The 21,603-nt window shown below is 37.4% G+C and overlaps 1 pseudogene; it reads right to left on the reverse strand.

The window, feature by feature from the left end:
• Nucleotides 1-2,154: 2,154 nt before the first annotated feature.
• The window catches only part of LOC119542903, a 28,278-nt pseudogene continuing 8,829 nt past the window's right edge, over nucleotides 2,155-21,603 (reverse strand).

Below are 21,603 nucleotides of genomic sequence, written 5' to 3' on the forward strand. Positions count from 1 at the left end.
CAAAAGGAAAGATAGCATTAAACTAAAGTAGAATAAAGAGTCAGACAACATCACCAACGCCAAGAGTCCCATACCCTTCCCTTACGTCCCCCTGTATGCATTTAGATTTGGTACACTGCCTATGTTACATTAAAGGAAGCATAATACAATGTTTCTGCTAATCATAGTCTCTAGTTTGCATTGATTGTATTTTTTCCCCACTACCACCCCAGTTTTAGCACCTTGCAATGTTGACATTCATTTGTTCTACCTCATGTAAGAACATATTTATACCTTTAATCACAATCATTGTGCACCCTAGGTTCCACTGAGTTCTACAGTCCCAGTCTTCATTTTTCCTCTTTTCTTCTGGTGTCCCACATGCTCCCAACCTTCCTCTTTCAACCATACTCACAGTCATCTTTGTTCAGTGTACTTACATTACTGTGCTACTATCTCCCAAAATTGTGTTCCAAACCTCTCACTCCTGTATTTTACTTTCTGTCTGTAGTGCTTCCTTTAGTGTTTCCTGTAGAGCAGACATCTTGTTCACAAAATCTGTCATTGTCTGTTTGTCAGAGAATATATTAAGCTCTCTCTCATATATGAAGGACAGTTTTGCCAGATATAGGATTCTTGGTCAGTGGTTTTTCTCTTTAAGTATCTTAAATATATCACCCCACTTCCTTCTTGCCTCCCTGGTTTCTCTTGAGAAATCTGCACATAGTCTTATCTAGCTTCCTTTGTATGTGATGGATCACTTTTCTCTTCCTGCTTTCAGGATTCTCTTTTTGTCTTTGATATTTGATAATCTGATTATTAAGTGTCTTGGTGTAGGTATATTCAGATCTATTCTGTTTGGGGTACACTGTGCTTCTTCGATCTGTAATTTTATGTCTTTCATAAGAGATGGGAAATTTTCATTGATTATTTCCTCTATTATTGTTTCTGCCCCTTTTCCCTTCTCTTCTCCTTCTGGGACACCCATGACATGTACATTCCTCCATTTGTTTTTTCCTTAAGTTTCCAGAGACATTGCTCATATTTTTCCATTCTTTTCTCTATCTGTTCTTTTGTGTGTAGGCTTTCAGGTGCCTTGTTCTCCAGTTCCTGAGTGTTTTCTTCTGCCTCTTGAGATCTGCTGTTGTATGTCTTCATTGTTTCCTTCATCTCGTGTATTGTGCCTTTCATTCCATAGATTCTGTCGGTTGTTTTTTCGGACTTTCGATTTCTACCTTATGTAGGCCCAGTGTTTTCATTATATGCTTAATCTCTTTTGCCATATCTTCCCTAAACTTTTCTGAATTGATCCAGCACTAGTTGTTTAAATTCCTGTATCTCAGTTGAAGTGTAAGTTTGTTCCTTTGACTGGGCTATAACTTCGCCCCTCCTAGTGTAGGTTGTAGTTTTCTGTTGTCTAGGTATCTGGCCTCCTTGGTTAACCCAATCAGGTTTTCCTAGACCAGAACAGGCTCAGGTCTTCGAGGAAGGCAATAGTTTCAGGTCCCCCTGAGGGTGTGTCTTAGAAGATTGACACACCCTGTGAGGCCTCAAGTCACTGTGCTTTTCTGCCCAGCAGGTGGTGCCTGTCAGCCTGTCAGTCCCAACTGGTATAAGGAGGTGGCCCATGGCCTGGGTCTGGTTCTGAATGGAAGGCAGGTAGTAGAGCTTGGCACCACCTCTTTCCTCTTAGGAAAATATACTCCCTGGGGAGGGGTCATTTGCATTTGAATAGTCTCTGACTCTGCTGTCTCCACCCTTGCACTGGGAATTGAAAACGGCTGAGGCCTTCTCCACCAAGCCAAAAAAGGGACAGAAAGACCCCTTCCAGGATCACTCTGTGGCTCCCCCCAGCTCCACTCATTGGCCAGAGACAACACCCGGTCCCCTGGGCTCCCCCCCACCCCAAGTGGTCCCCTGGCCCTCCAAGGCCAGTCACCACCAAAAGCCTCTGTCTGCTTGTTGGGGATCCATAGCCAGAACTGAGCAGTCCATGCTTGTTAATTAAAACCCCAGTTGGAACTCAGCTGAGTTCTGTCGGCCTCAGTGTTTTAACTCAACAGTGTACATGTTACATAGAACATGTGTGGGCAGCTCTTTTTGGAGTGGAGGAGTTACTTTTCCAAAAGCTGCCTTTTGGGATGGTTTTCCCTGTCTAAAAGGAGAGGATCGATTTCATGTGAACAAGCACAGAGACTTGAAGAGTCCTGGCCCCCTGGCCAGCTCAGGTATTGTGAAGACACCGCACTGTGGACCTGAATGTGTGTTGGGGAGATCAGACAGGCTCTCTTCCCGAGATGAACAGAAGACTTTATGCTGAGGGTCTGGTCCAGGGTCCTCAGCTTGCTGAATATTTAAGGTGTAAGCCTGACAAGAAAGAAACCATGAAGAAACATTTTGAAAGCTAAATTGGTGAGCAGAAATGCTTTCAATAGGGTAATTAGAGTGAACTCCTTTTCCTTATTTAGGCTGAAAAATGGTGCTGGACATTAGTGGTTCTCTCCTCATCCTCCACATTTCTGCAGAAAACTCATAATCTGCCTAGTTTTAAATTCTTGTTCTAGCTATTATCCTCATTCATTTTCTGGTATCACTGTAAATTCATACTAGCCATCAGGAGGCGATAATCTTAGCCTGGCCCAGTTTTGTCCTTGTCTCTCATAATTAAATTCTGTGCATGATCTTCAAATGTAAAAAATCAAAGTGATTTTGTAGAAGACTATCTCTTGGAATTGGACAAAACTGGGTTTAATTTCTGTTATTAAGTACAGAAAAGTGGAATGAGAATGGGCACATAATTCATTCATTCTTCACCTATTAAAGTATAAATGAGTATTAAAATATGCTACATAAATGCACAGATGTGCCATTTACAAATTGAGTGCCCTATGGTAAGTCACATAATTTCTCTAAATCCTAGTTTAACTATAAAATAAGGATAACAACCTTATTTGTTTGTTGAGGGTTAGATAAGATGATATATGTAGAACAACAAAACAAAACAAAAATAATTGTGTAAATACTAAAACACAAGTTCAGGACCCAAACATTACATTTTCAACCACTGGACACTTTAATACAGTATCAGATTTCCATGTGACTGTTTGTTGAGGTGAAAGGATTGGGAGAATCCATACTTAAGAGGCCAAATTTGAAGAGTCGTAAGGATTTAAATGGAAATCTTGATTCAATATGATTATTATTATTTTTTGGGTAAATATGCCTCCATTGTGTTTTTCATCTCTTGTGTTGTGCCCTTCATTTCTATAGATTCTGCCAGTAGTTTTTCCAGTCTTTCAATTTTTACCTTATGTTTGCCTAGTGTTTTCTTTATATCCTTTGTCTTTTTTTGCCACATCTTCCCTGAACTCATTGATTTGGTTTTTGATTTGATTTAGCATATTTCTTTGGAAATCTTTAATTGACTGTTTCATTAAAGTGAAATAATATCTCAACTGTATCTTGATTGAAGTGTAAGTTTGTTCCTTTGAGTAGGCCGTATCTCTGCCCCTCCCAGTGTAGTTTGTAGTACTCTGTTGTCTAGGCATCTGGCTTTCCTGGTTAACCCAATCAGATTTTCCCAGACCAGAACAGGTTCAGGTCTCTGAATGGGGTTATACTCAGTTTCAAGTCTCCCAGTTGGTGTATCTTAGAAATTGACAGACTTTCCTGTGAGGTCTCTAGGCACTGTGTTTTTCCTAACCTGCCCAGCAGGTGATGTCTGTCAGCCTGTCATTCCTGAGTGGTGTAAAGAGGTGTGGCCCCTTTAATTCTTAACTTAGGTTGTTTTTGTTTTAACTGTTTCCCCAGGCGCTGGGGTCTGAGTTCTGAGGGGAGAGCAGGCCCTTGAGCTGGGCCCCATCTCCTTCCTCTTAGGAAAGATACACCCCCCCAAGGGAGTTATCTTCTGCATTTCAACAGTTTCTTTGTTTTTCTGACTCTGTCAACTCCACCCCTATCTGAGTCAGAGCACTGTGAACTGAAAATGGCTGAAGCTCCACTGAGCCATTCAGGTTGAGAGAGAGAAAAAGGGAAAGAACTCCCCCCTCTTCAGAGCCAGTCTATGACCCCCCAATTTCACTCATCAGTCAGAGAGAGCACCTGGTCTTCTGGGCTCCCCGTCCTGGGGCACAGGTGTTTTCCTGCTCTCTAAGGTCAGTCTCTAAAAGTCTCTGTATTTTTTCTTCTTTTTTTAATTAAATTTTTTCTCTCCATCAGCCCCACCTCCTCTCCACTGGGAGCAACCTGAGGGTATTTTGCTGCTTGTCTATATTTGTAGCTTGTATTCAGCAGCACACATTTGTTAATTAAAACCCCAGCTGGAGCTGGACTGAGCTATATTTGCTCACTCTGAGAATGCTGCTTTCTCCTACATAGAGGTCCTGCAGCTCAGCCTGCTATGGGGGTGGGGGTGGGGGGCTCCTGGTGCAGTTCTGCAGGTTTTACTTACAGATTTTATGCTGCAATCTCAGCCTTTCTACCCGGTAGTCCAGGTTGGTGTACGATGTGTGGACAGTCACAGTTGTCCCTCAGCAATTGTTCCAGATTATTTGCTAGTTGTTCCTGGTTGTTTATTAGTTGTTCCAGGGGACTAACTAAATTCCACATCTCTCTATGCCACCATCTTAGCTCCTCCCTCCAGACAGTATCTTAAATCCACTCTGTTAGCTGGGAAGGCACGTGGCTGGCATCTGCTGATCCCAGGTTGTGTTCCAGCTCCACTCTGAGCTCCTGTGCATTCTTCAAAGTGTCTCTCTTGGCTGCAGCACCTCCTTCTGTCTGTGAACCTTTTTATAGGACTCCAGTGATTAAATCAAGACCCACCCTGAATGGGTGGGGTAACACCTCCATGGAAATTATCCAATCAAGGGTCTGACAGTTGATTGAGCCACATCTCCATGGAAACACTCAATCAAAGGATACCAACCTAATCAACACTAAAACATCTGCCCTCACAAGATTGCATCAAAGGACATGGCATTTTGGGGGACATAATACATCCAAACAGGCACAACATATATAGCCAAAAGTGTCTCAAGAAGAAAGACAAGGAAGTAAAATGTTGAATTAGCAATTAAAAATATTCCCACAAACAAAAGCCTAAGACAAGACAGCTTTATTGGTGAATTTTATCAAATTTTTAAAAACAAAATAATACCAATCCTATGCAAACACTTTCAGAGGGAATACTTCCTAACTCATTCTTTGAGGCCAGTATTCTTCTGGCTACAAAGCCAGGAAAATACATCACAAGAAAAAATATTACAAAGCAATATCCCTCATGAACAAAGGTACAAAAATGTCTTTATGAAAAAATTAGAAAACCAAATACAGCAACATATAAAAAGGATGACAAAACATGATAGAGATTTATCCCAGGAATGCAAAGTTGATTTAATATCTTCCAAGGAGGGAAAAAAGTCTTCTCTGAGTAAGACTAACTTGGATTAAATTGGAAAATACTGAAGCCCTTTTGAAATTCTATTGTTCAAAAAGCTTTATAAAATAAAACTTTTACAAGAACTGACCAGAAATATCATCCACAATGCCAAAAATTTTAGATGTCAAATATTTGAGTACAACAGTTCAAAATAACCAAAACATCCCTGGATAACCTTGATAGTTTAGAGAGATGAGCCTCTGCCCCTGAATAGGCTCCTTCAGCCCCAGAATAGGTCGGCTGTTTTCTCCAGTTCTTTTCTTTGGTGAGGATGAGCTGCAACTCATTCTTTTTAACGGCAACCTCATAGTCCATGATAAGAATTTACTGTAGTTTATTCAACTAGTCCCTCTTGGTGGGCATTCACTTTGTTCCAAATTTTGACCATTATGAATAACCCTACAACATACATTCTTGAATTTCTGGGTCTAAGAATATGTGTAGTTTACAGGAAATATATTGAATATATTTTGCAAGATTACTTTCTAAACATGAGTTACTAATTTGCATGTCCACTGGCAAAGTATAAGTAGACGTTTTTACACAACCTTGCTAGCAATAAATATTTTCACTGTTCTAATGATTTGAAGTTTGAGGGGAGTAAGTAGCAGGCACTAAACTCTAATTTAAGCAAAACCAGGGAACTTACAGGCTCACGTAACTGACAGTTACGTGCTGGCTTTTAGTACAGCTAGATTCATGAACTCAAGCAATGTGGCCAGGGCTTTCTCCCTTACTATCCCAGTTCTGCTCAGCTCCCCTTGGCTTCATTCTCAGATGGGTTTTCTCCACTGGCAGCCCTGGACTCACACCATTTCAGTATTGGTGGAAAAGTCTGATTAGCCTGCTTTGGCCAGATGCTCTCTCTGTCCCAAACCCCATAAAAGCACTTCCCACAGAAGAAAGTAGTTTTGTTACCAAAAGAAGGGGGAAAGGGTACTGAATACCTACTCAAAGAAAGTTATATTTAAAATATTGGCATATAACTTCTTTTAATAGCTTTTCAAAAAATCGACTCTTTCCAGTGTTCTTACATGCACAGAAACACACACACGAATCTATTTAAGAGAAATATACTTAATGGATATTATCTCCCCACCTCTTTTCCCTATCATTTGGCTAGCTTCCAGGTAATTAAAACTCACTTCTTTTATTCGGTATATAATTCAGATCTTAGCATCAAATATTTGAATTACTATTTATTTAATCAAAAAAACTCTGTTCCTCTCTGTTTTTAAGAGTTCACTTATATAAATCCAAGGACTGCTCTTTGGCAAATGGAGCCTATCTTAATCATAATGATGATTTTTCCAGAAACTCTTAAATTCTTCTCACATGGATCTGAATAATCAAAGCAAGTATAACATGTATGAGACAATATGTAAGATAATTTCACCTAACTTTATGTTCTCTGGAGAACTGAAATAATCATGATATCTAAATTCTGTTAAAAGATTATAATTTCCCTCAGAACCCCAGGTCCATCAGCCCTCATCTACATATGGAGATGTATTAAAAATAATGAGAACAGTATTTATGCACATTAAGAGTTAGAATCACAAGCATGTAATTTCTAAAGTATGAAAAACAAGATTAAAACTATGGGAGAAGAAATTTTATTTTTTCCTGATTTTTTAATACTACATATATTTTTTCTTAATTTTGAAAATAAAAATGAAATCTCTGTTTAACAGCATTATAACTGATCTGTTAACCTAACTCTCTAATATTGGTGAATTTCAGACTTCCAATTTCTTACAAACATCATAAAATCTTGGATAATGATACCCAAGCATATGAGAGCTCCATTATTCATATAAAAAGTAAATGCTTTTTAAAGGATCAGTTACTCATGTGTGGAGTACAAATAAGCATTAGTGATTAAAAATTGGTATAACAAGTTATTGCCAGGCAATCTTGATTTCGTTATTAAACTAATGATCTACAAAAGCTAAGTGTGGTAGAGATATTTTTCATTCAAGGTGATTGCAGTTTTTATTGATCAAATTTAGTAGCGTCTGTTCATGGGCCCATCAGCTGATTGATTTTGCAAATAATAGAAATAAAATAGTTTTCCAAGTTCTTTCAGAGCCAAGTCAATAGCAGATGGGCTCTCTTAGTCTATTTAATTTATGGTATGCATATAGTATAATGTGATTGTTTAGTAGGTTCATATTTGATTATAGGACAATGTTATCCATTGAGTTTTTGCAAAGCTCTACTGATGTATATATGATTCTGCTAAAAGAAAAATGAAACTTCCTTAAAACAGATCTCAACCCCTCACTTGCTCAAGTGGGGGAACTTCAAGAGACAGAAGTTTAAGAGCAATTATATCCTGTTTCCCCAAATCATGAACAACCTGAAAATCCTGGGAACTCCCCTGGAGTTTCTTTAAATTATCATCTGAAACATTCAATTCAATAGGACTCATATCCAAATTTATTTCTCAATTTTGAATAAACATTGTGATAAGACTCTTATCTTTTGTCCATATTACCCATCACTTACAATTGACTCATAATATTCCTGCTCAAGTTTAATTCCATTATCTTGGCTTTGCCTCTGTAAATTAACTTTGAGGTTGACTTTTTAGTAACTTTTTGTTCCTATACTTTTCAGATATCAAAATTCAGTGAGTATATTTTAAACTGTTTATGATATATCCATTTCTCCTTTTAGTTTTCTTAATTTTTCCTTTATTTATTGTGATGCTATATTATTATATGTATACAATTGCTATGTCATGTCATATGAATGGATATTTCAAAAAAACTTTATAAATTGTAAAGGTAATGATGACAATTTGCATTAGAGCATTGTTTTTCAAAGTACTATATACAGCTGGAGTAAAAATGTTGGTGAGGGTAAAATATGTATGAAACTTGTATGAAATTTAAAAAAAAGTAAAAAAAAATACAATGAGTAGGAGAGGAGAAAACAGGATTGTTTTCTGTCTTTAAAAAATAATTATTGTGCTTCTATGAAGCTAGAGAAGAACTGGAGGAAAAGGGTTATTAATATAGGTACAAAAAATAAATGAAGAGAATAATAAGGTTGGTAAACAGTTAAATATTTCTTCCTTTTGCACACATGCTGTGGTGCCATGGCATCATGGAAAAAGCTTTGCAAAAAAGAAAACTACTCTTCCCTTCCCAGCAACAAATCTGTTATTTTTTTTCTTCTGAGGCAGCAACTGGGTGCTCAGATTTCATGGTAACATCTTAGGACTGGGGAGGGTGCCTGGATCACAGCTCCTGGGAACAAAAACTTCCTAGGGTAAGAATCAAACTAATTTTATTTATTTATCTTCTTAAGAAAAGTGCGGTGACACATACAGAAACAAATGGTCCTGCTGTGGAGATAAATGCCGCTATTTTTCTCACAGAGATAAAAAAAAAAAAAAACCTTGAAGAAAGCAGAAATGTCTGCATGGACCTGGGCTCCCATTTTGTGGAAATAAAGGGTAAGAATGAACAAGTAATAAGCTTGAAAATATAATTTTTCACCTTTTATGCAACCAAGGGGAAAATTGCTTTTCCAGTTTCGAAGAACATCTGAAAATGGCACATTCGTTAAATGACAATGACTTAATCTCTGCAAATCAAATGGAAAAAAAGCACTCCCTGGTTATTGGGAACTGCAGTAAATACTGAGTTATATTTTGGCTGCAGATGAAGTTTTAAGCTTTGGTGATAATGCTCAGTGTTCTAGTAAGCAACTGGCCAGTTATCTGAACAAAAAGGCCATCTCTAACAAACCATCATGGGAGTTTCCCTGTTTTGTGTTATCATATTTAAAAGCCCATTGATAATAGTGTATCCTTTAGTCTCTTACTACTTGTGGCCCAGCTGCCTTAATCTTTGATAATGATTGTATAATTATATAGCCTTTATCTTATGATTGTAAAAATCTGGTGTCTGGTCCTCATTAGCAGCCCCTAATCCTGTTTTTCAACTTCAGACTCTTACGATTACAAGACAGCCCCTAGTATTTATTAGTGAAGGAACTGGAGTCAGCCCCAAACTGACCCATCCCAATCCCTAAACTATCTTGCTATGCATGTAATCAATCTACACATGTTCAATAATTAGATCACATCTAATCTAGAGCCATTGTGATCATTATCCTAAAACTTACCCATCTTTTGATACTATAAATTTTTCAGAGTTACTGCAATGGGCGGGGAGTGGAGGGGAGACAGATTTTTAGGCCAATAGGCCATCTGATATCCTGTTTTATGCTTAGCAATAAACTTTCTTTCTTTGAAACTCTGGAGTCTCAGGAATTGGTCATCTGAGTGCATCAAAAAGAGAACCCAATGCTTTTGATCGGTACCATTTGCAAACTGCATTAAAACGAAGCACAATAAATGAGGTATGCCTATATTTGTTAACAACTAAGATATCCCTCTAGTCGTTTTTTTTAATTGACTAAGGAAATGAGTTGCTCGGATAAGTTGCAGAGACCAGGATGCTTTTTAAATGAATAATGATGAATACCGGCTTTTAATTGTTTCTTTGTTTGCAGGTGGATGTTGTGAATCCAAGGATTTCAGAGCTGATCAAGAAGAAGATTTGACCACTAGATGGTAGTAAGACATAAGCTTTATTTTGGCAGCACTTGGACATTTGCCTGGGAGGGGCAGTCCTTCTTAGTGGTAGACCTTCCAGAATCTACTGTGAACCACCCAGAAGGGGATGCAGGGCAAGGAAAGCTTGCAGGGGGGTGGGAATGGGAGAAAGGGCTGCTTGTCTCGGTGATGCCTCTCAGAAGCACAGTGATGAGACAATGGGTCAGAGAACAAAGAAGGGTCAGAGAAAAAAGGGTCAAAGTGGCTCAAGGACTTTACAGTATCAGAATTTTAAGTTATTGGTGGATAGCAGATGTTGAGTGAAATTTTCTGGGGTATGCAAAGCAGGTCAGCTCCAAATGGTTAAAAATTGCTTATTTGGGCCATTTTAAAAGCAATTGGATTGTAAGAATCTGAGTTTAGTTCCTAGCCTGCTGGGAAGAAGGCAACACAAAGCCACACACAAGGGCTACCTTTGACTCTTTATATAGTAGTCAATCCCCTGGTCCCAAGTTGTATTATAATCTGAGTTGTATGCTATTTCATAATGCCTGAGTTTGGAGCCAGCAATAAAGCATCCTAACAACCCAGAATCCTGTAAGTACGTAAACTAGGATTTTAAGCACCATTCATGGCTAGTCTACCCATTAGGTAGGGAAAAGCCATGAGAACTGATCAAATACAAAACATTTTTTCCCTTTCATTAAAATTTTTAAATTTTATTAAAAAATGTTATTAGGCAAGTTACAGGTTTACAAAAAGTCATACAGAAAATACATAACTCCCATATACCCCTCTCCCCATTATTAACACTTTGCATTAGTGTAGTACCTTTGTTACAGTTGAGGAAGCAATATTATTATATTATTAAATATAGTCCATAGTTTACATCAGGGTTCACTGTATTGTACATTCCTGTGTTGGGTTTTTTTAAAAAATTTTATTCTAGTAACATATTTACAACCTTAAATTTCCCCTTTTAACCACATTCAAATATATTATTCAGTATTGTCAATTACCTTCATGGTGCAGTGCCACCATCACCACCATCCATTACCAAAACTTTTCCATCACCCCAAACAGAAACTACACCAATTAAGCATTAATTTCCCATTCCCATCCCCACCCTGGCCCTTGGTAACCTGTATTCCAGTTTCTGACTATTAATTTGTTATTATTTCATATCAGTGAGATCATACAGTATTTGTCCCTTTGTATCTGGCTTATTTCACTCAATATGTTGTTTTCAGTGTTCATCCATGCTGTCACATGTATCAGAATTTCATTCCTTCTCACAGTTGAATAACATTTGTTCAATCTGTTCAGTCAATCTTTATGGTCAATAGAATGGCATTGTGGCCTCTTTGGTACATGTCCCTAATTATCTACAAAACTTGGTGTGTATTATTTTCCCATATGCAGCAAGATACGTTAGTGAGTGCAAAGACCCCTCCTGCAGCAGCCAATAAGTGATCTAGGGCTTTCTATGCAGTTATCTAACACCAAGGCTCGTAAAGTACAATTAAATTCGATCGAGTTCTGGGCTTGAGCTGTTTGTTTAATTTGTGTGGATAACTCTTTGGACATGGCTATCTCTATTGATTTTAATTGTCGGTGTGGTACCCTGCAAGATGCAGTTCTTACTGCCCATCAAATTAGTGATCCTATGGTGGTTAATACCAGGAGTACTATTTGGAAACTTGTCTGTGGTGTTGGAGAGTTGCAACCAGTGTGGATTGTGGGGGTAACTGTTTGGGAGGGATAGTGGGTTCCCACTGCTGAGTAAAAATTTACTGGAAATTTGGGCCAAATCCAAGTTCACGATATACTGTCCGGAGTCCAAGGAGGGGAAGCTTGTGAGAGGCAGAGCTATTTGATCTCTTACAGTCCCACCAGCCTCTCTCTGCTGACAGTCTTTTCTGTGTTCCCAAGAAGCTGAGTTTGTATGGCTTCGTGCAATTCCAACTGCACTTGGTTGGATTTGTCACTTATGTGTGGCTGTAGCTAAGGTTATATGCAGCTTTGGTTTGGTGGGAAATTTTATGTTCTTCCTTGTTCAGATTGGAGTGCACTAGTTGTTTAGTTTCCTGACGATTGCCAATAACTAATAGCATTGGTGTGTTTCTGGGAGCATGGAATAGGCCTTGTAGGGACTCATGGTGGTCTGAAAAAAGTTATTAGAGGGCACTTCCTGGCAGTGTACTGGGTGCTTATTGAAACTGAAGCCCTGACTGGGGCAAAGCCAATTATCCTATCACTCCAAAGTTTTGCTTTGTATTTTTCTTTGATTTTGTAAAATTTTCATTTTAGCCAGTAATGGCCCAGTTTTCTTTAATTGTTCTTAAAAGTAGACCCTTTTTCTTCTATACATATTTCCTTTTAATCTAGTTTTTTTCTATAAAACTTAACAATACTATCCGAGCAACTACTTAATGGAGATATTTGTTAATGTTTATTTTTTCCTTGTAAAATAGCATTTATTTTGGGAAATGTGTTATGGACACCAGATATTCACTTACATTCTCTAGCATGAGGAAGTCTGTCCATCTTAGTATTTAGGTCTTTGAGTTTTCCTGATTTCTCCACATTCATTATAATGGGAGGTTATTAAGAGCTGCATGGGAGATATTATACAGACACAGTTTTGAACTGGAAATGTCCTAACAGATTGTACTAAATATACTTTATTCTATCTCTTTCTTTCACTCAATCTTTTCATCTGAACTATATGTGGTACATATTCTTTAACCAAATTGAAGATTACATTTACATTGATTTTCAAGAACATATTTTTCATTCATTCAATAAATATTTATTGAGCATCTCCTTTACACTAGGCATTCTTCTATGGTCTGAAGAAGTGGTAGTGGACAAAACAATGAAAAAGCCTATCCATGGAGTTTCCATTATAGTGGGAAGAAGACAGACAATGAATGAGTAAATGATATCTGTACTGCATGACCATAAGTGCTAGTGAGAAAAATAAAGCAGTGAAGGGTGCTTTGCAGTGTCAAAGAAGGAATTGCATGTTTGAATAAAGTAGTCACAAAAGGCTGATCCATGATCTCTTTTTTTTTTTTTGCTTTGATAATCAATTAACCAGTCTAAAATTTGACATTTTCTTGGTTGACTATAATTCTGTCTGCTAGTGAAAATGCCTTTCTGACAGCATAATTACTCTTTACCCAAAAAATACACAATAGATTGTTAGGGCTTTAATTTCTGTATACTTATTTAAAAGAATATACCAAAGTTATTCAGGCTCTAGAAATGCAAAATATTTATATTATTCTGCCCTTTTTGTTGTTTTCTCATAACACTTGGGCCATGAGTAAGGAAAATCAAGGCAGAGAGAATTTCAGAAATGGGTAGAGAGCAGAGAATTCTGCTGAAACCTAGGTTCTGATAAAATTGTATAGAGAAAGCCCTGGGGACTCCTCAGGGACAAAAAGAAAACAACAACAACAACAAAAAAACTACTTCCTCTTCAAATTCCCTCTTGAGTTTCCTCTTTGTGTTTTGAAATTTGAAATCCCCACCAAGGCAGCTGACCCAGATAACCAATTAAGCCCCTAGTTCATTACTTTTGACCCAATACAAAATAAAGCCCACCTGACCTAAACCATCTCCTTAGGATGGACAAATCCTTGTCCAATCAATATTGGTCAAACTAACTTCGTTTTTATGTCTACAAAACTCATTTGCCATCCCTATAACTCTGAAGCTACTTCTGTTCTTGCAAGTGATCTGGCTTCTTTTGCTGCGGCAAAACTTTTTCGGTCCTGAATAAAATGCTGTAGTCTGCAAACTCAACTCTGATTTGCCTTTTGACAGTTCTCGTCTCAATTAGATTGATACAAAGAGATAATGGCAGTTGCCTAAATTCAAGTCTCCTAGCATATTCTTAAAAAACTATACAGAGCACATGAAAAATAAAAACACACAAATCCAGGCTTTTAGCATGAATAGGAGACAGAGAACACTAAAACTTCAAATAACCTGTAAGTAGAAAAATAACAACCAATCTCTAGTGGAGTTATTTCTGGATACAACCACTAACATTTTATGGAGTTCTAGGACAAACAGGACTTCCTCCAGAAAGAGGAAGGCACCGTTAAGTGTGGAAATCCTGAAAAGGAGTGCTAGTAGATAGATTTCTACATAGAGGGAATGGATTTACAAGTATGAGCTGTACTCCAGTAGGTAGTTTTGTAAAGACAACACTTTAGGCAAGAAGAGGGTAAAAAAGAAGGAATGAGCACATTTGGAACCTGTGCAGTGTGTGTGTGTGTATATACTGCATTCTGCAAATGTACCATATATATATAAAGTAAATGTATGTGCATATGTGTGTGGGGTCAGGTGAGGTGGGAGTGGATGTTGGGATACTGCTAAACAAAATAACATTCAAAGAACAGAATACAACAAATTTCTCCCCCTTCCCCAAATCCACTCATTTAAGAAGCTGCATTGCACTATCTTGACAGAAGAGGATACTCTTGACATAGGAATCTGACAAAGTACCCCAGTGACCATCCTGGTCCATAAAAAAGCATTTTTTATCAATCAAAGGAAGATGAAATAGGAAGAACACAGAAAATGAGAATCATTTTGAAACGACAAAATTTAAGCACCAAACAAGCCAGGAAACAGAAGAAAACTAACATAATACTCCAAACTGATTTAAATATTCTAAAACAAACAAAAGATAGATACTTGGATCAAAAATTCACAAGCTAAGAATCAAAATGTACAAAATAGAAAGAAACACAACCATTCTTCCATTTTTCCCTGTTATTCTCACCTGTTATTGTGGAGAATTTTGTCATCCAAATAATTGATTTTAACAGCTACAATTCTTTTCCTATTAGGACCCTTTATTTTAGCCTCTTTCTTGAATAAATCTTTATTAAATTCATCATGATGCAAAACTTTTCATCATCCTGGAAAACTTTTCTGAAAATAACCAATTTTGTATAACCTCCTACCTCATCAAATTTTCAGTTCCCGTATTTCAATTACATTCTATCATATCAAATGATGTACTCTAGTCTTTTAATCATCAAACCACTTGTGGTCTATTCTCTTTTAAGTTATTTTCATACCTGCACACTCTGTCATTTTATTTACGTGGAATGAGCCCTTTCTAAAATATTTTAAGTAGCACTTGTCTGACAATTATAGCCCAATCTAAAAGACTCAGAAAAATTGGACCAAGGAAGCAGAAAATGTTCAAAATCAGATGGTCAGGATCACATGCAACCTGGAAGATAAACGTATGAGCTAAGGAATGTGGCCCTGAAAGTTGAAGAACAGTTTCTGGTCTTCAATTCCAGAATGATTTCTTAATAAAGATGCAGCTATGTGTTTTGTTTATTTTGCTTTGATAATTAATCAGGGAATTTTTAGTTTTTTTCTTAGATGGTTGTAATTCTCTAAATTTGCTTTTAAAAGAGGCTTTTCTCAGTTTAATTGCAATTTACTAACCACCCCCCCAAAAAAAGATAAAGCTTGTTTGCCTCAGTTCCTTTTACCCAATGCATCATGTCCAGCTCGCAACAAAAAATTCCAAGGCATGCTCAGAGGCAATAAACACAGTCTGAAGCAACAGGGAAAACATAAAAACCCAACTCAAATATGGCAGGGATTTTGGAATTATCAGATCAAAATTTTAGAATAACTCTGTTTAATATGCTATGGGCTCTAATAGAAAAAGTGGGCACCATGCAAGAATAGATGGGTAATATAAGCCGAGAAATGGAAACTCCAAGAAAGATAAAAAATAAATGCTAGAAATAAAAAACATTGTAATAGAAATGAAGAATGCCTTCAATGGGCCCATCAGTAGATTGAATGTGGCCAAGGAAAGAATCAGTGAACTTGAAGATAAGTCAATAGAAACTTCTCAAACAGAAAAGCAAAGACAAAAAAGACTGACAAACATGGAACAGAATATGAACTAAATGTGGTGACAATTACAAAAGTTGAAACATTTGAATAATGGAGATACCAGTAGGAGAAGAAAGAGAAAAGAACAGAAAAAATGTTTAAAGTGATGACAGCTGAGACTATTCCTAAATTATTGGGAGACACTAAACCACAGATCCAGGAAGCTCACAGAGAACACTAAGAAGGATAAATACCAAAAAAATATACACCTAGTCATATCATATTTAAACCTCAGGAAATCAAAGACAAAAAGAAAACCTTGAAAGAACCCAGAGGGAAAAACTACTTTATTTATAGGAGAGCAAGGATAAAGTTACATCAGACTTCCCTTCAGAAACCATGCAAGAGGAGAGTGGAGTGAAATAGTCATTGTGTTGAAAGAAAAAAAACACACTGACCTATAATTGTGTATCCAGCAAAATTATCCTTCAAAACTGAAGGAGCAATAAAGGCTTTCTTAGACAAACAAAAGTTGAAAGAATTTGTTGCTAGTGGTTCTGACTTGGAAGAAATGTGAAAAGAAGTTCTTCAGAGAAGGAAAATGATACAGGTCAGAAACTCGGATCTACAAAAGAAAACAATAATATTTGAGAAGGAGTAAATAAAGATAAAGTCTTTTTTTATTCTTAACTAATATGAAATAATAATATTTAAAAATATTAATAGCAATGATATATTGAATGATCATAGCTTATGGATAAGTGAAATATATGACAATAATATTATAAGGGTCAGAATGGAAAAATTGGGAATGCTTTGTTATAAGATACCTGGACTACCCAGTAAGTGGTACAGTGTTATTTGAAAGTGGATTTAGATTAGTCATAAGTTTGTATTGCCAACACTAAGGCAGTCACTAAAATAATTTACAAAAGAAGTATAATAGATATGCTGAGAGAGGAGAGAAAACATAATCATATAAAATGCTCAATTAAAACCAGAGAAGGTCAAAAAAAAAAAGAAGAGTGGGAGACAAAAACTAAAAAAACAAAGAACAACTGAAATGAAACCTAAACAGTTACAAATATGATAGATATTAATCCAACTGTATCAATAAGTTTAAATGTGAGTGATCTAAAAATATCAATTAAAACACAGAGACACAGAGAATGGTGTTCTGAGCCATTTTGACTGGGAAAGACTGACTTCAAAAGGTCTCTGGGGTGACCCTACACCCAGAAATTGTCTTCAGGCAAAAACAACTTGAGAAAATGAAAGGAGTGTAAGTCTATAGAGACAGGCAGTCTGGAACAAAGGCCTGCTGGCTTCAAACACCTGGGAGATGGACGTCTGTCTCCTGGGAAACAGAGGGGACAGCCAAACTCCTGTAAACAGGGAAATTCAAAACAACTAATGAGTAAAAGCCCAGGACCAGACAAAGCCCAGAAAGACAGGGAAAACCCTGTGTGCTGCATTCACCTTGGGCAGACCTTCATGATAAGAGGGCTGAAGCTCAAGAATGTCTCTGTCTTATCACTAACTGCTTACAAAACCAATAAGCAGACATCTCAGGGAATAAACCCCAGAGTTAATGTTTTAAAATATTGAAATTTGCAGATGACATGATCTTATATGCAGGAAATTCTGAAAAATCCACAACAAAGCTCCCAGGCTAATAAATGAACTCAGCAAAGTGGCAGTGTACAAGATCAACACCCAAAAATCAATAGTGTTTATGTACATAAGCAATGAAAACAGCAAGAAGAAATCAAGAAAAGAATCCCTTTCACAATAGCAACTAGAAGAATCACATACCTAGGAATAAATCTAACCTAGGATGTAAAGGATTTTTACACAGGAAACCACAAAACATTGCTAAAATAAATCAAAGAAGACCTAAATAAATGGAAGGACATTCTGTTTTCATAGATTGGAAGATTAAATATCATTAAGATGTCATTCCTACCCAAAGCAATTTACAGATTCAAAGCAGTCCTAATAAAGATCCCAACCACCTTCTTTGCAGAAATGGAAAAGCCAACCATTGAATTTGTATGGAGGGGTGAGGGGCCCCAAATAGCTAAGGCATCTTGAAAAAGAAGAATGAAATTGGAGGACTCCATACTTCCCATTCTTAAAACTTATTACAAAGCCACAGTAATCAAAACAGCATGTTACTACCAAAAGGAAAGGCATATTGATCAGTGGAATAGAATTGAGAGCTCAGAAACCAACTCACATTTATGGCCAACTGATTTTTAACAAGATGGAAAAGACCACTCAACCAGGAAAGAATAGTCATGTCAACAATTGGTGCTGGGAGAGCTTTATCTCCCATTTGAAAAAAAAAAAAAGAGGATCCTTATCTCACACATATGCAAAAAACAACTCAAAATGGTTCAAAGACCTTAATATAAGAACTAGAACTATCAAACTCCTAGAAGAAAATGTAGGGAAATATCTTTAGGACCTCGTGTTAGGCAATATTTTCTTAGACTTTATACCCAAAGCACAAGCAACAAAAGAAAAAACAGATGAATAGAATCACACCAAAATTTAAAAGTTTGTGCATCAAGAGACTTTATCATTAAAGTAAAATTAAAAGCTACACAGGGAGAAAATATTTGGTTACCACTTATTTGATACATGATTAATTCTAGAATATATAAAGAAATCCTTCTATTTAACAGCAAAAGGACAAAAAACCCAATTTAAAAAAGTGCAAAAGACTTGAATTGACATCTCTCTAAAGAAGATATACAAATGGCCAGAAAGCACATGAAAAGATGCTCAACACAATGATGCATCAGAGAAATGCAATTCAAAACCATGATGAGATCCCATTTCACACCCATTAGAATGGCTGCTGTTAAAAAAATAGAAAATTACACAAGCATTGGAGAAGATGCAGAGAAATAGGAACACGTGTCCATTGCTGGTGGCAATGTAAAATGGTGCAACTGCTGTGGAAGACAGATTAGCAGTTTCCAGAAAGCTGGGTATAGAACTACTATATGACCTGGCAGTCCCACTACTAGGTATATACATAGAAGAACTGAAAACAGGGACTGGAACAGACATTTGCATGCCAATGTTCATAGCGGCATTATTTACAATTGCCAAAAGATGGAAGCAATGCAAGTGTGCATCAGCTGATGAATGGATAAATAAAATGTGGTATATACATACAATGGAACATTATTCAGCCATAAAAGGGAATGAAGTTCTGATGCATGCAACAACACAGATGAACCTTGAAGACATCATGTTGAGTGAAATAAGCCAGACACAAAAGAACATTGTATGATCTTACCAATTTGAAATAATTAGAATAAGCAAACTCATAGAGTCAGAATCTAGAATATAGGTTACTTGATGTTCTAGTTTGCTATCTGCTAAAAGCAGATACCATAAAATGTGTTGGCTTTAACTTCGGGAATTTATTGGTTTAGGAGCTTACAGTTTTGAAGCTGTGAAAATGTCCAAATGAAGGCATCATCAAGACAGTACCTTCTTCCTGAAGTCTGGCTACCAGGGATCCTGGACTCCTCTGTCATGTGGCAAGGCACATGGCAATGTCTGATGGGCTCTCCCTTCCCTTGCTGTGTTCATCCCTTTCCATTTCTTGCTTCCATGGCCCTCTTTTTCTGAATTTCATTCTATTGTAAAGGACTCCAGTAAGAGGATTAAGGATAGGTCACATCTTAAGATCCTACTACTCACCAAAAGATCCTTAAGATCCTACTTATGATGAGTCCATACCCACAGGAATGGATTAACTTTAACATCCTTTTCTGGGGTACACACAGCTTCAAACCATCACACTCCACCCTCTGGACTTCAAAAAGATATGTTATTTCCATACCCAAAATACATTCATTCCATCACAGTATTAAGTACAAAGTCTCATCAAAATTGGTTATAGGTGTGGTCTTTTCTGGGGCAAAATTCCTCTCTGGCTGTGGATCTGTGAAACTTAGAGAACAAGTTATCTGCTTCCAGTATACAATGGAGGGATAAAATTTCCCTTTCCAAAGAGAGAAATCAGAAGGAAAACAAGGGTCACAGGTCCCAAACAATTCCAAAACTGTGCAGGACATACTCCATTAGACTCAAGGTCTGAATCTATGATTACAACATGACAAGAGGACAAGTTCCATACTCATCTGTGGAACAATGATTTGTCCTGGAGGCTTAATGGACCAGTAACCCACCTTTTCCAAGCACGTGCAAAGTGGCCATGCTCTCCACAAACTCTGGGGTGAAGGCTCCAACATCTTCAAGAATTGAGTCTATGGCCAGCCTCTCTGCAATACCCCATGCACCTGAGAATCCTGGGTGGTAACAACAGTTCCTGAACAATGGGCAGAAGGCCTGCCTTTTCCAAGCTCTGAGTATACTCATCCTTTCCACATACATGGGTGGACCTTCTCTCTTGGCCCAAGAAGGTGTCTTCAGTCCAGACCTCAGCTTCCATAGTTCTGCCTTTGAAGTTATCTTTCCTTCAATCTGTCCTTTTTCTGTCCCTTTTAGTCCAGGCTGGCTGTGGTTCTGTTCATACAGATCTCACAAAAATCTCAGTTTCTCATGCAGTTCACAGTGGCCCAAATCTTATCAGAGAGTAGGACTTTCCACAAATTCTTCCTGGATAACTGCATTTCCAATCCTGACTTGTAGTGAAATGGCTGACTGATTACATGTTCAGTTAAATCCTCACATGGAACACTATTCTCTGGGAACAAGTTTTCCAAAAATTCAGAATTTTCCAAACCATCAATTTCCGGTTTCTTTGTGCCCAAGAATTTGGTTCTTAGCTTATCCCTTTCCTCTTGCATTTTACTATAAGCTTCAAGGAGGAACCAGGTTGCACTTTCTACATTTAGTTTGGAAATTTCCTCAGCCTATTATCCAAGCCCATCACTCTTAAATTCTGCCTTCCATTGGACATCAGGACTCAATTTTGTCAAAAGTCTCTGCCACTTTTAGACAAGGGTTGTCTTTCTTCCAGTTTGCAATGACACATTCATTGTTTCTCTCTAAGGCCTCATCAGAAGTACCTTTAGCATCATATTGATACTGCAGGCATGGCTTTTTCCAATAGAATGGGCTGCCCAATCCGGCACCACAAAGGAGAAACATGTCTCTCAGTGAGAAGGTGCCTTTACTGCAGGTGCACAAGCAAGGAATTGGAGGAATCTTCCCCAAACCATTTCGAAGTGAGGGTGTGAGTAGGGTTTTTATAGGTAAAGAAAAGGGTATAAAGGTCAGAAAAACAAAAACAAACAAACAAAAAACCTAAATGGTGGTTCCATGATACATTCCTGTTAGGTTAGCACATCCTGTTCCAGTTTTGGTGACACATGAACTGCAGTTTAAGTTTAGATGTTCATGTGCAAGCTCCTACGTGCAGGGTCTTCATGATTTTTCTTAACTGATTGCTCAGGAATGTCCAAGTTTTTGCCTTTTGAGGAGGAGGTTTGCCATTCTCTCTGGTTTGCTTTAAGATGTTATCTTATTACTGCAAGCAGAACTGAGAGGATCTGGTTGATGTTCCTCCAGGAACTAAGTCAAAGAGTAGATTGCTAAGATTAGATTAATAGAAAACCAGCTCAGCTAGGGTATTAGAAGATCTAAGCAAAGAAATTTTTAATAGGCATATTTTCCAGCTATCAATATTTCTACCAATAGTCTCTTCAAAGCAATCTAGACCTTTTCTATCAAG

The sequence above is a fragment of the Choloepus didactylus genome, chromosome 8, assembly GCF_015220235.1.
Source record: "Choloepus didactylus isolate mChoDid1 chromosome 8, mChoDid1.pri, whole genome shotgun sequence".
Taxonomy (NCBI): domain Eukaryota; kingdom Metazoa; phylum Chordata; class Mammalia; order Pilosa; family Megalonychidae; genus Choloepus; species Choloepus didactylus.